At 42.7% G+C, this 17,604-nt stretch overlaps 1 long non-coding RNA gene across 1 annotated transcript in view; it reads right to left on the bottom strand.

Annotated features, from left to right (window-relative positions):
* The window catches only part of LOC139756562 (uncharacterized), a 69,137-nt gene extending 52,240 nt beyond the window's left edge, over positions 1–16,897 (bottom strand). Inside the window, exon 1 of the long non-coding RNA XR_011714378.1 lies at positions 16,596–16,897. This is a non-coding gene — a long non-coding RNA (uncharacterized lncRNA). The remainder of the gene's footprint in view (positions 1–16,595) is intronic.
* Between the last annotated feature and the right edge of the window lie 707 nt (positions 16,898–17,604).

Raw genomic sequence — 17,604 nt, 5'->3', positions numbered from 1 at the left:
ATATATACAAGGTATTTCATACTTGCTCACAAATTCCCTTGTTGCCGAGGCAGTGCCAGGAACAGTAGAAAAATGGACTCATTCGCTCATATGCAGCGTCAAACCGTCATATATAAGAACCTACACCAAAGCCCCATATCCAAAACCAGACCCTATACACCTATACCCTACCCGTTAAATATGCCAGCTCACTGACAGAACGTCGCCCCCAGTATACCACAGCGCTCCAATTCGCTCTATCCCATGCATGCCTCACACTCTCCTGCAAGCTGGAACTTCAGGCGGCTAAAGTCTTTCCTAGACTGATAAGATAATTGGTCGGTACAGCTCTAAGTAGACCATGTTGGAAATTAAAGCAGGTTTAATTCTAACCACTTGACCGTCATTATGTACTTAGCTAAATGGGTGACTTTTTGCTAATACTCTTGCTTAAGGATTCTTTCTCATTTAATCTTAGAAAATATCTTTATTCAAATTCCCTACAGCAATGGCAACACGCCAGCACGACCTTTGGGTACGATGGCCAAGCTTTTGAAATGTCCATTAAGGCTCAGGTTAAAGGTCAAGTCATCATAACTTAAGGGCCGGCTGTACCACTGTCCTAAACTGCCCTCGTACTCAAGGGTCGTACCGTAATGCCCAAGGATTGTACCACCTTGCTCAAGGATCGCAGTGTCGTACTCAAGGATTATACCATTGTGCTCACAGACCGTACCAGACCCATCAAGTGCCAGCGACTTACAAGAGATCCATTCCTTTTCACCATATCCAAACGATTACACCAACATACGCTCCTGTTGCTCACTTTGAGCAGCGTCCTTTCGCTGCCAAAGGTACCAACATCCACCCACAAAACTAGTACAAAAAAAAAAGCGGTACCACAAGGAGGGCATCGAACTCGTACCCAAAAAGTCTGTGAACGTGTGAAGCTGATTAATTTTTGATGACCTTTCCCTCCTCTAGAGAAATGAGTGTAATTCAAGGGTTAATTTTGTGCATGTAAGAAGGCTCGGTTATATAGAGATAATTCTTCAGTGATGCAAATAAAAACTGACAAATGATGGATCCATTAAAAATAAATGGATGGTCCCTACCATCACTCAAGACATATAAATCACTTTATAAGCCAAATCTGACCTCATAATCTGACTCACTGACAAAGACTTCTCCTTTAATACCCTCAACTTGGTGGACTGAGATGGATTTACATCGATCTACTGAAGACCAGTGTAAGTCTATTACTGTATAGGATATAATCCTCAACACAATCCCTTAACACGAAGTAATGATTTAACGAAGCAATATGGAAGAAGTGCCGGCAGTATCACCCAAAATCACAAATTAATTTTATCGAAAAAAAAATACATTTTCGAATTGAAAAGTTTTTCAGAAAAACAAACAGAAACTTAATGTAAATTACATCTAAGTATCGTACATGAGTTTACGCACTAATAATTCAATATTAGTGCGCTAAAGCCGACCCAATTCCATAAAATGAAAAAAAGAAATGTTTGGACTACATACTATAGTATGCCAGGGGCAAATAAACTTCCATTTCTGCCAAAAACGGGTAAAAAGAAAACGTAAATAATATGGCCCCGGCCTCTTGCTGAAGTATGGCCTCTCGCTGACAACTTGCTGCTCGTTTTGTTTGAAAATCTTTTATCTCTAAATATACATAGCCCTTGGGACAGGTCGGGAGCTGACAATCTCTGCTGACACCCTCCTGTGGCTCAGCTGATAACAATCATGCCGAAAGCTGACACCGTTTCACTGGTGGGTATTTCCAAGAGCCACGTTATTATACCAGCCGACAGCAATCAGAGAAGGGAAGGAGCTGACAACGTCCGTCAGCGTGAATGTCTCCTCCTGACAGCCATGGCTATTCCTGACAACGCGTCACTCTACCACTACTATATATATATAACGCTGACTGTAACATTAATCATCTCTGTTGTTCACGGGTTAATGTTTCGTTTTCTGTCACTAGTGATTTTACTGTCCATGTGAATGGGGGACTGATTTATTAACACTATATCTGAATAACAATAATAATAAAGTTATCTTGAATTACATGTCGCAAAATGATTAAAAATTCAGTTATGAAATGGGATAAAAATTCAACAACAAAATGTGATAAAGAATGTAAAAAAAAAAAAAAGGACTGTCTTCACTCGAATACAAAGCGGATACTAACTTCAAAATATTTATTTGCTGGCATTTTAAACATCAATATATTTGCCAAGTGCAATTCGAAGGTACATTAGGCAGTAGGGATGTCTTTCGATTCTTTCCTTATGCCTCGACGCTTAAGCATTCTTCACCTTTCCGAGCAACGACGCTCACATCTTTGAAATTTGTTTCTCCTCTCTTCTTCGTACTACTCCGCCTCTAAAGCCCCTTCTTAAGTCCCATTTCAGGACACACACAGGCAGAAAATGTGTTTCCCGACGGCCCTTCCAGCCAATGATGGCGAACACAGTACCTGGTCACGAGCGAGAAAGGAAAAATACAAACATACCCACAATTCCCTTGATTCTCCAGATGCGTCGGCCTTGGGGGCGTCACTATACAATGGCTTTAAGTATATTACGAGTCCCACTGCTTCTCGTGTGTGTGTGTGTGTGTGTGTACACACACACACAAAATAACTAATTGGACAGTATTTAACAAGGGTACCGTCATGATTCTGCCGCTCTTGACAACTTGAAGGGATATGGACGGACAGCAACGCAAGAGAGAGAGAGAGAGAGAGAGAGAGAGAGAGAGAGAGAGAGAGAGAGAGAGAGAGAGAGAGAGAGAGAGAGAGAGAGAGAGAGTCGTCAAGCAATACCTCGGCGTGCAGACAGACATGCCGAACCCGATGTCAGGATTTTCTCGCCTTGTTAGGCTGTCACTGGTAAAACCACACGACAAATGAGGTCGAATGAGATACGATGAGACATGAGATGCTAAGTCTTCATATATATATATATATATATATATATATATATATATATATATATATATATATATATATATATATATATATATATTCAACAAGTGGTCTAGACGCTGAACCAAACGCACAAAACATGTAGAGTTGACCTTCAGCATCAGCAGTAAGGGGGTGGGGGGTGTTGCTATGGCAACCTCCCTCGAGTGTCCAGGAGGTCAAAGGTCAAACTGAGGTCCCATATGGGTGCGGTTCGCTGCCTGTCAGCCGTGCATGTTGACAACCAATCCAAAGCTGTGTAGAAGTGTCGGAAATTTATATATATATATATATATATATATATATATATATATATATATATAAATTCACTGTGGTTTTCTGAACGCGTGGCTTCAGAAATAACGTTAATACTAAGTAATGAATCAATGAACGTTACTGTTGAGTTAAAACATTTTTCTCCTCCACACGCAATGTATTGGTGAACCATTTCTGACGGGCAGCAAATTCCACCCTGCCCACACCTACATGCGTTCTGTCCTGGCGACATCACTGCAATATTCTATACAACCAGACCAGAGCAAACACGACCGTTCAAATATATTTGTGTGTCATCTTTTTAGAATAGACTCCCCTAAAAAAATACTGAACATACGAAAAGTTTTAAAACTAACCATTAATTGGTGACATTTATATTTTCATATATACACTGAACATATCGACACACACTAATACAATATTCATCAAAAATTAAAGTTTATGAATGCATTTGACTTGGATATATTTGGCACGATTCCCTATGTGATGTAGGCCTTCCACACACACCCTCAAATCCTTGACTTAACTCGCCACATCAAGACCTTTTCACTTACACTCGCCATAATCATTTATCTTGACCACTGATTCCTAGGGTAAAAAAAAAACTCTGGTCACCTTCCCCGCAAGGAAGATTAATCGCAAAACGGGTGTTTCGAAGACTTAACTCTTATCTTATAAATTATAGGTTCTGTAGTTAGAGAAAAAAAAATCCAGTTCATGATTTTCGACTGTTTCATGAACTTGATGTAGCGTATGGGGGTTTTATTTTCCAATTTTTACAATCTAAAAAATTCATCCGACTTGGAAAAAAAGAAAAAAAAAAGAAAACAGCTTTCACAACCCGGTAAGCAGAGTTTTATATAAAAAAAAAAATAAAAAGAAAACGGGCAGCTGGCCGGCTGGCCATGAGTTTAGCAGGCTGGTAAGGTGTTCTCATTTTTTTTTAATTAAAAGACTGACGGAATTGGGTCCACCTTCATGAAAGGTCTTGCATCACAGCCTGGTCCACAAAAGCATCAATAGACACACATCCCGTTGATGTTTAAATGTCGACAATCGACATCATAGTACACCTGCGTTAATGACAACTTAACAACCAAGTGAGCAAAGTTAAGCTAAGCTCACCCATCCAAGTAAGCTGTATGGGTATGATCAAATCTCTCTCTCTCTCTCTCTCTCTCTCTCTCTCTCTCTCTCTCTCTCTCTCTCTCTCTCTCTCCCTACCTATCTCTATCTATCTATCCATCTCTCTCTCTCTCTCTCTCTCTCTCTCTCTCTCTCTCTCTCTCTCTCTCTCTCTCTCTCTCTCTCTCTCTCAGACACACAGGCTGACATTTGCCTTATCAGGACCCAGGAGGGCGTCGGTCGCCTGCTCCCCCGACCCAGACCAGAGACTTGGAGGCGGCAGGTGGGTTGCATGACCCAGTACCACACAGCCTCTCTCTCTCACACACACACACACCAGACACTTGCCCCCTCCCTCCCCCCCCCCCTCTCTCTCTACCTCCACACATCACCACGAGTGACCTGGGCCGCATATACACTTTCAACTCTCCTCCCAAGTCGGTGGGGCTAACGGCTGGGGCCCAACACTCCTCCTTCCAGTTCCTCAACCTCGATCATAGAAGCAACACTCAACACATGGTTCACGAAGTAAGGATCTAACACGCATGTCGATAGTGTGAGGCCATCCAGGGTATATATTGAACTGTCTCGCACACTAACTCTCTTGTACAATCTATATAAATCTATATAAATATAAATCCATAAATAAATATATAAAAATATAAATATAAATATATATAAATATAAATCTATATAAAAGTCTTAATATTCCCATATCAACAATATCTCCTATATCAACCATCAGGGTCTTACTATACCTATGTCAACAACCGGAGGGTCATCATTTTCTTGATGTACTTGGAAACGAAACGAATTTGGGGCATTCTTGCACACTTATACAGTCCTTGAGGCTCAGCTTTCCACCCTCCTTAGCGTGTTTCCTGCCACCAGTGCATGACCCTAAGTTACACAACCCTCAGTCCCTTTCAACTCCCACAGCTCCCCCCCGCCTCGTCCTATGAAACGAGTAATCCTACACTAATACCCGAAGAAGAAGAAAACGAAGAAGTCATACAGTAATACCTATATCCTTATTAATGTGACTCACCTCAACCCATTCTACATCCTTACCACGCACACCACCACCCTCTCCCATCTGCCCCATCACTAAATCCTCCCCCAACTACCCTAGGTAACGGTGGCTGGGTGGTCTGCCACACCCACACAGTAATCCTGTCTGGCCTCCTCTCCCAGCGAGGGAGGGAGGGAGGGAGGGATATTCACTGCTAAGTCCACGGCAAAAGGGGGTTTGGTTGGGCAAGCCACGGCGGAACACGTGTATACACGCCTGGTCCTTACGTGTGTCCTGTCGTATGCACGTACGAGAGAGAGAGAGAGAGAGAGAGAGAGAGAGAGAGAGAGAGAGAGAGAGAGAGAGAGAGAGAGAGAGAGAGAGAGAGAGAGAGTAGCCGAAGCCACCGCCGGAGTCCATCGGTAAATTGGTCCAGCTACCTTTTCCTGGTCCACCAAATTGGGGCTCCTACCTGGTCATCGGATATGCTAATGAGCAGGACGTAACAGTGGCCACCTCGGGAGGAGGGACTGTACGCCACAATTAAAAGGCGGTGGTTCCCCACATACCATGAAATCTAGACCCCCCCCCCACCCAGGCAGGAAAGTGAGGGAACCATTGCAAAATGGGAGCCTTTAATGAGAGAGAATATCAGAAAGTTCGTGACGACTACAAATGAAAAAAGAAAAAAAAACATGGCAGGAGACACACTGACTGACAATACCTTCATTTTGTTAGAAGAAAAGGGGAAGCGGAAAAAGTATACATACTGAGAGAGAGAGAGAGAGAGAGAGAGAGAGAGAGAGAGAGAGAGAGAGAGAGAGAGAGAGAGAGAGAGAGAGAGAGAGAGAGAATGGTTGCTTAAGATGAGAGGAAAGAAAAAAAAATCGATATAGTCAAAAACCTTTTTGGAGTGAGAGGTGATGTGACTGTGCCTGCCTCCCCGTCTCACTGCCGCCTCCAACACATACACACACACACACCCCCTAGGTGTGGGTCAAACCACTTCCACTCCCCCAGTGTGCCACCGCAGTTCCTCCGGTCTGCTAACTCCTTACAGGAAGGGTGTTATCCATGCGGACAAATGGGTAAGCGAGCGGATAGAAACTCTACCTTCACCATCTCCCTTCTAAATCACGTAGGCCTTCACCCCTTCAAAGTCACCCTTCCTTCGGAATCAACCTATGCCCACGTCTTTCTATAATACCTTCACCTTCTTCCTTCTAAATCACCAGCGCTTCTTCCTTCTAACCTTCTAAATTACTTTTGCCTTCTTCCTAAGCCACTATTGCCTTCTTTCTAAACCACGTTCGCCTTTTTCCATTCCAGTCGAACTTTCCATCTAATCTTCAAAATAATACGTGTTTTTTCTCACTTCTAAATCACCTTTTGCCTTTTTTTCCCCCCTCCCTAAAATCACCCTTGCACCTTCTTCCTCCAGTCCTGACTACCTTTCTCTCCCTCCCTTAAATCACCCTGACGCAAGCCTTCCTCCTCCAGGCCCTGACTACCGTTACCACCAGACGTGAATGGAATACAGCCCTGGCCATCCCCGCCACTGATGTATCAGATGACTGGCTCCGGTGGAATGACTCTGGAACCCATTATTCACGACCAGAGACACACCACAGCACGCGTGTCTCGGAGGGGGGGTTCGAAAGGCGTCACACGGAGCATGAGGATTCGAACACGCACTCCCCTGAGTTAATCACAGAAGCCCAGGTCTTAGGCACGTTGTCCTGTCTGAACTCATCCACCCACCCACCCTTCAACACACACACACACACACACACACACACACACACACACACACACACACACACACACACGATTCAGATAAAACGTCTTGGAACCCTCATCACAACGAGGTGAAGCAAGTGGTTCTGAGCTTAAACGCTGTTTCGAACGCGTCAGCTTAAACAGACATGGCGACAAGCCACCCGGACACAACACAGAATCAATCAACGACTCCCCGAGCCAAGTTTTATCTCCAGGTAAGTTCTATTTACGGCACTTGAGGACAAGATTACCAAACAATACCCACCATCGAACCCTCAGCCGCCCCAGAAATCAACAACAAGTAGGCCTACTGTGAGGATGGCCAACTGGGTAGGCTGTTACGAAATCAGTACAATTAAACCTCCAACACGAAATTTCATACTCCACCTCCACCAAAACACGTTTTACGCTGTTCGTTGCTATGGAACTCAGGACATCACACAAAACCCACCTGTTGTGATTAATTTGCCATCCTTCAGTGAGGGATTGACTTTCCCTAAATGATTACAAAGTGGTTTTAATCTACTCCTATAATAGAAGTAATCAAACATTAAACTAGGCTTGTCTATCTCAAGTTTCAATCCATTAACAAGGCTTGTCTATCTCAAGCATCTATCTATTAACATTCCTCCTCTCGACCACAGACGTAATTGGGTACTATACGAAATAGGCAGGGCATATGTTAAGCTGGCCCATTAGATAGCTGACAGGGCATCAATTTCGCGAACATAGGCGGACCAGTGAGGAAGGAGATCTTGAGTCTTTAAACTCAATTCTTGTTTGGATATACGAAGACAAAAGCATTTCAGGGAGAGTATGGGCGAATGGTACGTATCTAAGGGAGTATATGTAGATGGAGGCAGGAGTGTTCTTTCACCCTGGTCGCCCAACGACCCAGCTCAGCAGGTACGAGTCGGCCTGAGCTGTTTTGGACGGAGGGAATGAGAAAGAAGAAGACATCTCCCTCCCTCCTCCCTCCACACGAGCAATTACCTACGCGCCCTGGCAGGGAGGGTAGACTGATGACCTGTGGGAGGACCTCGAACAAACAACGCCCTGGACTCCTCTCCCATGACACGAACCTTCATTAAAGGACAAAATTATATTAACGACCACCGACCTGAATCCATCAGGGATGGTGTGTTATTCCGGTATAGACAGAACAAACCCTGTCCCTCCTACTCCTCTGGGGCGAGAGACGGTGCACCGTCCACCTCCTTGGGTACAACGGTACGACAATCGAAGTACGAGCCCATGACTAACACGGTACGCTTCTGCTGGCGAACGACTGTAAGACTTTTAGTACGATGGCTGGGGGTCACTAAAGCCAAACGACCATACTAAAGGCTCGTAAAGCCATACTGAAGATGACGACTTTACCCTCCAAACAGTTCTTAACAAACATCTCGCAAAAATGGTAGCACGTTGATTGATGATAACGACTCATAGCTCTCTATCAACACACACTTGAGAACGCTCTCTCTCTCTCTCTCAAAAAAAACGAAGTATCTTTGCCCTTATAATCCACACAAACACAGAGGCTAAAACATGCTTCTTCCCACAACAATACTGTATATAAGACTCAGTAACATCTCCACTCGTCTGTGGCCAGTGAATCACCGCACACAGTGAGGAGCCGAAGTCTGGTTCCCAGAGACGTCTGTGTGTACCATGACTACCACAAACTTTGTATAGGACTTGTTCAGAATGTAAGACTACAGGAAGCAATGTATAAAGCCTTATGGCATTTATGAAGCAGCCCCAGTTTACACACACACACACACGAACGTCATTACTCATGGATTTACCCAACACAGAACAAAAGGAAGTTTAGAAAAATCTATTTCTTACATAGAAAGTCTAAGTCTTCTGACACGTCCAGTAAAGGTCGTATGGAGCTATGATTAATTTCTATTTCTATTTTCTTTTCTTCTTCCACTTCTTAACTTTCACCCGGGATGCCCTTTGATGGTTGGGTATTTTATTTCTTTTTTTTTTAACCTGTGCAAAAAAAAAGGAAGTTATTTCTGATAGGACTCTACCGTCTACTATCCCTCTGAATTCGCTCCGGTGGACTTCCTCGTTGAGCTGCCAGACAAAAACAATGTTACAAAGATACAAAATAAAAGTCTTCCTTGACGCCTTGAACTTCAGTCTTACCGTTACTGGCCGTAAGAGCGAAATGTTTCAACTTGTCACAAATCGTTCGAAAAACATTACGAACTTATCGGTGACCTCGAGGCAAAATAATGCTATAGTAAAATATCAGAAGCCTTCCCTTGAGCGCCTTGAGTCGCTTTGCTGTTACAAAGGCAACATCTTTCATATCTAACAGTCTCGTAAGAATAACTTTACACTCCGTCTCTTGGAAAGGTTACTTAAACCATTGCCTAACTACGAAGGGCCGAGAGTTCTATCTCTCAATCTCTACTGGATGGCAGTACATGCATACGAACATTATGCAGACCGCAAATGTTAACAACCTGGTAGGTCACGCACGTGATAGTGGCCGGACACACACACACACACACAGAGAGAGAGAGAGAGAGAGAGAGAGAGAGAGAGAGAGAGAGAGAGAGAGAGAGAGAGAGAGAGAGAGAGACCCTTTGACATTAAAAACACTGGACAGGTCAACTTATAATCTACCATGTTTATACGTCTTGCACGCACTGAAGACTTGCCTTCCCACTAATCTTGAAGCAAAGATGTAACACTGAAAGAAAAGGCGCTACACTGCAAGCTACGTTGCTACACTGACAGGCGCAACACTGACAAAAAAATCGTGCAACAGTGAATCAAGGTTGCAACTCAAAACGGTACGACACAAAAAACAAATGAGCAACACTTAAGCGATGGAACAATACAAGATCAGCACTGGGGTTGTTTTCTTTTTTTTTCTCCCTGTCGTTTCTCCAGATGTGGTTGAGGAACTTTCTCCTCCCCCTTCACACCTCACTTCTATGGCTCTAAGCTTCCCAGAAGGCATTGAGCTTTTTGATGATAAGGCAACAACACTACTCCTTCTCCCTATGGCTAGCTTCCTCGTGCAAGGACACACTAACATACAACTTCACATCACAGAGAACGAAACGATAAAAGAAGCCTGTAAAGAGGTTAATTGATTATATGATTCTCTTTTCTTGTATGTTGTTAATGGTAAGCTGCAGTATGGAAATAATGATAATCTAATTTCATCCTCCAAATGTTTCTTTCCAATCCTATAATTGGGTTGTTACTTCGTCAGAAGGCTTTCATTGTACAAGTATAGCCTCCATTATGTTTTTTTTAGGTGTGGGTGAGCAAGGCAAGCACAGAGCGTATACTGTAGGTATAATAGCCGGGGATAAGTGCAAGCAAGCACAGACCAAGCAATGAGTCCAACAGCAGCGGGTAGGTGGGGGGCAAGCAAGGAGCTTACAGTGGCTAAAACAACACAGAGTACGTGGAGGCAAGCACAGAGCGTACAGTTCAGTACAACAACAGGGTAATGCAAGGAGGCAAACACAGAGTACAGTTGGTAAAATAATGTCATACATTCGTCAACACGTTCTCCAACAATCGTGACTCGTACACACACACACACACACACACACACACACACACACACACACACACACACACACACACACAAACACACACACGCGCGCGCACACAAGCTTCGACCATGACGCCTACGTCTTGCCTGAGCGTACTTGCCTGGCTCGGGTGTTTGTGTCGGCCGCAGCGGTGGGAGCAATGGGGAGGATGGGAGGGTGGGGGGAACATGGGAGTAAGGCAGTGGAACCCGCCTCGGCCAACGGTTCTTACCGCAAACCAGAACTATATCAGTGACCGCAGGTTCGCCCGCCCACCGTCCTTCCCATGGTCTGCGGTCACACGCACACACACACACACACACACACACACACACACACACACACACACACACACACAGTATGATAAGCCGAAACTAGAATCTGCTTCTCAGGTTTGGTCATTGCACTTAAAAGGAGCAAAACGAGCCAACAGAGAAGGTCCAGAGGAGAGCAACACACTTGACAACAGATTAAGAGAGTTGAGTTACAGCGAGAGGTTAGAGGCCTCATAATTGTCCAACATGAAAGACAGAAGATTAAAGGGTAACTTGATCACACCCTTTGGGTCTTTCAGCTCGTGTAATGATGCCAACAGATTACATAACATGAAATCCAGCAAGAAACTTGTCAGAAAAGATGCAAGGAAAAACTTTTATAATATGTGAGTGACGGATGAATGGAGTAAACTGGATGATGAACTTGTAAAAGCTGACAGCATACCAGAGTTGAAAAAGTTGCATGACTGAAGAGAAAGTTCAGGAAGAAGGGCTCCAGGGGTGAAGAACTCTCTCTCTCTCTCTCTCTCTCTCTCTCTCTCTCTCTCTCTCTCTCTCTCTCTCTCTCTCTCTCTCTCTCTCTCTCTCTCCTTAAGAGTACAAATACGTAGTTATACACACGTTCCTCTTTTAAAGCACAAACACAAATGAGCGCATGCACACTTATACAATCACACACAAACATATACAAAGGTAAAACATCAAAAAAAGATGGCTTCAATTCAAAACATACAAGCGTACACACAGGGTTCTACATAAATCACTAGTGCCAAACCAGAGCGATCCACTATTAAGAGACACATGAGAATTCATTATATAACTCTACCATACCACATCACATAATTTCAGAATATGTTGGTCTTCACAGTCCTCAAGTTCGTGTAGGGTCCAGATTCTAAGTCTATAAACAACTGACAGAATCTAAAACTTAGAAAGAAATTCAGTTCACAGTTTCTAAGTCTATAAACAACTGACAGATTCTACAACTTAAAAAGAAATTCAGTTCACAGATTCTAAGTCTATAAACAACTGACAGAATCTAAAACTTAGAAAGATATTCAGTTCATCCTGGAGTCTGAATCCCTTACGCGCGGCTGTTCGATCTTTCGAGTTCGATCGTCCAACCCTCGAATACTGATGGCCTGACCTCTCACCTGACCCTAAAGACTTCAATTCAAAAGCCAGGCCATTCATACCTAAGGGTGGTACCGTGGTCTTCAAAAGGTCATATCACTCTATCGCCGCCACTTGAAAGTCGCACCGCCATTCACCTCCCTAATATACCTACAAATTGGAAGCAGACCTCAACAGTCTTGCGTTCCCACGGTTCAACCAGAGACTAGCACGGCTATGAACGAGCCAGGTAAGATAAATAAAAACTGCTGATTATCGGTGTTCCACCCATTCTGCAAGCTTGGCTGGCCTGACTCAGCTGGTCACATGTGTGCGTGTGACACACCTGCTTACCAAACGCCGATCTCCTGGCACATATAGAAGCGGAGATCACCAATGACGCCGGTGATGTATGTCCCTTTGTTATTCTCATACGTGTAATTGGCAAGCCCAAAGTAGGCCTACTTCTCCGTGTGTTGGAGATTGGATGTAAAATGCCGGCTGGCTGACAGGCCGTGATGCCTGATTTGATGCGGTGAGTGTGTGAGAGAGAGACACACGGGACGGTGAAGTAAGAGGAAAGTAAGGGGAAAAGGAGGTCGTGGGACGCGGAGGGAGAGAGAGAGACAAAAGAAGTAGAGATGGGAGACATGGAGAGATAAAGTAAGGGCAATGGAGACGTCACAAAATCTCTTGAACAATATAAAAACTTCCATATTTTCAACAACAAAGAAAAAAATCCATATATCACATACAAACACCCAAGTGTTCCACATAAACCTTGTGGAATTCAGCACTTGGTGGTAAAGGAGAAAAATCAATAAATAAAAGGCCATCATTTGAGATAATCTAATTTACCTCAACTTTCCCAGACGGAAGCGCAACAAGTGTGTTATCATTACTCTGGCAGAGTTGAGCCATGTCATCAGTGCATGTATCTGGATCTGATAACCTGTTCCTTTCCTCTCCTCGAACACGTACCTCATAATCTTTTGTTCACTTCCTACCTGAACAGTTTAGCGATTTGACCCACCCCATCATTTCCTGTCCAACATACATCTGTTTTCTCAAGTGACCTGGAATATACACCGCAATCTTTCATTCAATCATTTAAAGTACTTAACGAAATAACTGTATAATCATCGATAGAAACTCAATAAAAGACTAAACACATAGGCGACAAGGCCATTTATCCTGCCTCCAGTATACAAAAATGGAATATAGAAATATGAATTTAATACAGTACATACAAGAACAGGAACCCATAAATTTCATAATTTGCCACAACCCCGCCCCACGGCGGTTAAGTCGAGAACGTGCGCGCTGGTGAAAGGTTTTCTTCCAATAGCGAACACGAAAGAGGTCGGCAAAAGACGCCGTGTTTATCCTCCTTTTAACCACCAAACTTAACCATCTAATCTATCCTAGCTACCAAAACTACACCAAATAAGATAACCTACCACCCAATCGAGCCTTGCTTAAACCATCTACCCTAAACTTGACCAATTTCCATATCCTACGTTACCATTTAACCCCAATTAAAGTTACTCACCGAACACAACGAAAACTTAACCTAACGTAATTCTTTCTTAACCATTTAACTAAGATAAATTCAACCACTTAATCTACCTAAAACACCCAACGTAACCTTAACTACCTAACTACTCACTCATCCTAACATAAACTGAACCATCCAACAACATAGCCACTAAACCCTTCTTGATATCTGCAAAAAGCTCGCCCTGTCCACAGTTCATGTTTAGGCGGTCCATATGTTACGAGCTCAGCCGTTACACTGAGTTACGAGGACTGTAAGTGTGACCCAGTACTACACGAACAGCACGGTAGAGTCTACCGTCATCGCCTCTGGCTACCTCAAATAACCTGGGGGTGCCTCAGAATGGTCAGAAAAGCTATTAACCAAATTATACCTGGTTTCCATATTGTATTAGAACTAGGCTACCAAAACATGTGAATTATGGAACACTATAGTAACTGCACATTTCCATTCCAATTTCCGTCGAGACTAGACTGAGTACTTTGTTATCTACTTTATTTCAAAAGAAACGAACTCTTGTAGGCAAGTTAGGGATTAAACCTTTGCTTATAATCAACAAGTCTCATGTTAACACTCCAATCTGTGTAAGTGCTGCCTAGTAGTATCAATCACAAAAATAGCTTTGATTCACGACTTGCACGTTTTAAAACTCATATAGTCGAGTCAGTGGCACTAAGTAGTTACAAATAATAACAAACACAAGAGGAGGTCGAGCAGGTATTTCATTACATTAATGAAAATAAACTTCATTCTAATGATCAACAACAGTGACTGAGGCTGCAGGCCTCATGCCTGCATTTACGAATGCATTAAGAACTTGTCTGTCTGGGTCTTTAACGAAGAAGTATTTTGAGGGGTGCTAAAGGTGTTTTGGATTTTCGCTGACTGTAGGTTGATGCACGGACACCTGCCCCTAGAATGTGTTCTCCAGAAACCATGAAGGCACCATTATTTCCATATGATTTATCTTTCAGAGGTCTAATACGTACAAGGAAGGCTTGTACTTGTGCTTGCCCTGTACAAAAAAGCAGGCAGTGGATTATGTCCCGTAAGTTCTAAAAGGCACCCGTCGGGAAAAAAAAAAAAAAAAGAATAGCGAGGTCGGGTTATTCTATCGTACCCTAACAAAACATAACCAAGCCATTACGCAGTTTGAAGAAGGAAATGCCGATCGAGCTTTGGAGCGACGCGCCTCGCAAAACATTCCTTAACACTACGTATCTATGGTACATCTCGTCATATTTCTAACTGGATTAGGAACTTACTAAGCAACAGAGGACCTCCTCACCGTGAGCTACCCCATAAACTGATTTTTCTTTTCAGAAATAACTTCAAAGGGTAATTAACCTGTTGCTATAAATGAGGAATTCATGAGTTGAGTGATGTGGATCATGCCTTTAAATCTACCGATAATATGTAAGTCGACAGAGAGGAAGGCTGTGATCGACGAAAATGTGGACTTTGTATACCGTAAGCGTATAATTGTACAAATCAACCTGTAAACACTCCAACTAACTTCCCCAAGCAGCAGTCGATGTTTGCCTCATTTTCAATATTATTTGAAAAATATGTTGCTGTTATGGTCTTGTATTTACAACCTGTTGCTGGGAGGTTGCGAGTGCGTTCGTGTGCACACAAATGCGTTCCAGCAAAAGACGTTCATCATATGTCGCGACGCAGCACACGGCAATATTGGTAAACATTGCCTGTAACTTTGAAAGTTAAGGTATCTTCTCAGCTCACGATCGATGTCTGGGCTCTCCACAATCGAAAAACTTATCATCGAAGAACAACAATTCATAAAAATCCATACCATTCTTCCTCATAAATTTCACGTTTCTACCATCACGTCAATCATATCATGAAGTTACTTTTCAAAAGAATCGACATATAAAATAGCTTAAGTAATTACCCAGAGGGCATAGGGTGCAGTATGAAATGCTTTAACTAATCAGAAAGCAAGACAGTGTCACTATGGAGCTGGGCGTCCCTGCCCTACACGAACCTGCAGGCTTTAAAAACCCCAATTCCTCAAAACTAACTACCATATAAGATGCATTCACTGTACATTTGATCCATCCCATGAAAATGTAAAAGCATTCATTTTCCAAGTGGGATACCGCAAGGTTCCATCTTCGTGCCACAGTTATTATTACTACCCCCTTCGCACATGAAAATGACTTACCTAACATCAAGGACAGCGCTCTATTCTACCAGTTGGTACCAAAGCGTATTTCGAGGTGACAGAATTATGGCTGCTCCAAATTAAATAATAGCTTCAACTTTCACCCTGCTGGGTCATACCTCACCAGCTACTGGGTGTTTCTAAGTTCTATCACGAAATCGAGCTGTGAATTTTGGTAGTCAAAATTCATAAATATCAGAATTCATAATCTGCTAAAAAATAATGAAGAACAGTATAAGCTACACTTATTGATACATTCCATTTCCTATGCGACAGTTCATGAGGTATGATGTAGAAAAATATCAACAAAATATGGGAGTGGACGATACTCAAACCCTGTTGTACGAAGAGCAACGAAAAAAAAAGTGCTCTTTAAAGATACAAAGATGATTAAACATGAAAAGATCCTTTGTAAACAAAACAAACAAAACCACTTACTGTTAAACAACCAATTCCATTTCATGCTTGTTCCATATGGATCGAACGCTCTGATCCATGCGTTTCTTCCGTAAACTATAAACATTACAGACATTCAGACGAATGTTCAAGTGGTCGACTACCAAAAGTAGATACATCACTGAAAACCATAACACGGGAAAGTTTTACCGAAATTCCAACACATTTAAAGGAAAACCGGGAGTTTGGTCTTCCCATAAGAAGCTTCAGTTTATACCTAAACAGAACTAAAAGATGGTGAATAGCAACAGTGTTGTCAGGACTTACACTTGACCAAGACGACTTCAGAGTCGCTGCTCTCACGGATGGTCCGCATGCTGGAGGCTTGACCGACCCAACATCAACATAAACACTTAGGGGTTAAACATTGATCACACGCTTGTTAATCCAGATAAATTACGTTGAACATGCACTGTACACTCTTATATAATAGTTTCATACTGTATTGTTCAGTTCGCTGGACTTAAACACACGAAAAACACTTCACAATTGCGCCACACAACTCTGAGAGGCTCGGAGCGTCACGTCCTCTCTCTCACTCGTCCAAAGGCCGACTGATGGCTGTACACTCGCCCATTCTTGCTGCCTCCTGTCCGTTTATGTTTACGCGACTTCTTTACATTATTGTCAAGTTTTAAATCATACAGGCTTTAACTTAAGCCCTTTTAATGTGATACAATACTTATTCATGTGCTTGTCTTTTTGAGAAACCCAATGAATATCAACAATGCAATGTTCTTACTAATAACATATACTTCGGCAACATCTGCAGGAAAAATTTCGAACGAAGGATAACACTGACCTGTTGGTTTCATCCCACGACTGAACTGCGGTATAGTTCACTCTCCCGCAAAAAACTATGATTTTGCTAACTAAATATTACTGTTATCGACGAAACAAGTCTTGGCAACAGTTGTGGTCAAATTATCAAAGTGAAAACTTCAAAATCTTACATTACAGCCGGAAACACGAGGCAAATGTGACACACTAACAAGTTGTTTAGGTTAGGCTACAAACTATGATGTTCGGGGTAATTACTTCCTGTTTCTTGATTTTATCAATTCTCTTCATAAGTTGTTCCTTCGTTGGGTATGGTAGGTTAGAATCTCTCCCCGAACTACTCATAATCTCGTGGGCTGAGCAATAGCCCAAATTTCACATAATCATTTCTCAATTTAATTTCTCACATTAAACAAGCTAATAGATGCTACAGGTTCAATTTCAAGGACGTAAAAAATACTTTTATCCAATCCCAGATAAGGTTTAAGGGTACATC

Source organism: Panulirus ornatus, chromosome 22 (assembly GCF_036320965.1).
Source record: "Panulirus ornatus isolate Po-2019 chromosome 22, ASM3632096v1, whole genome shotgun sequence".
Lineage (NCBI taxonomy): Eukaryota > Metazoa > Arthropoda > Malacostraca > Decapoda > Palinuridae > Panulirus > Panulirus ornatus.
This window is presented reverse-complemented; position numbering and strand designations above follow the sequence as displayed.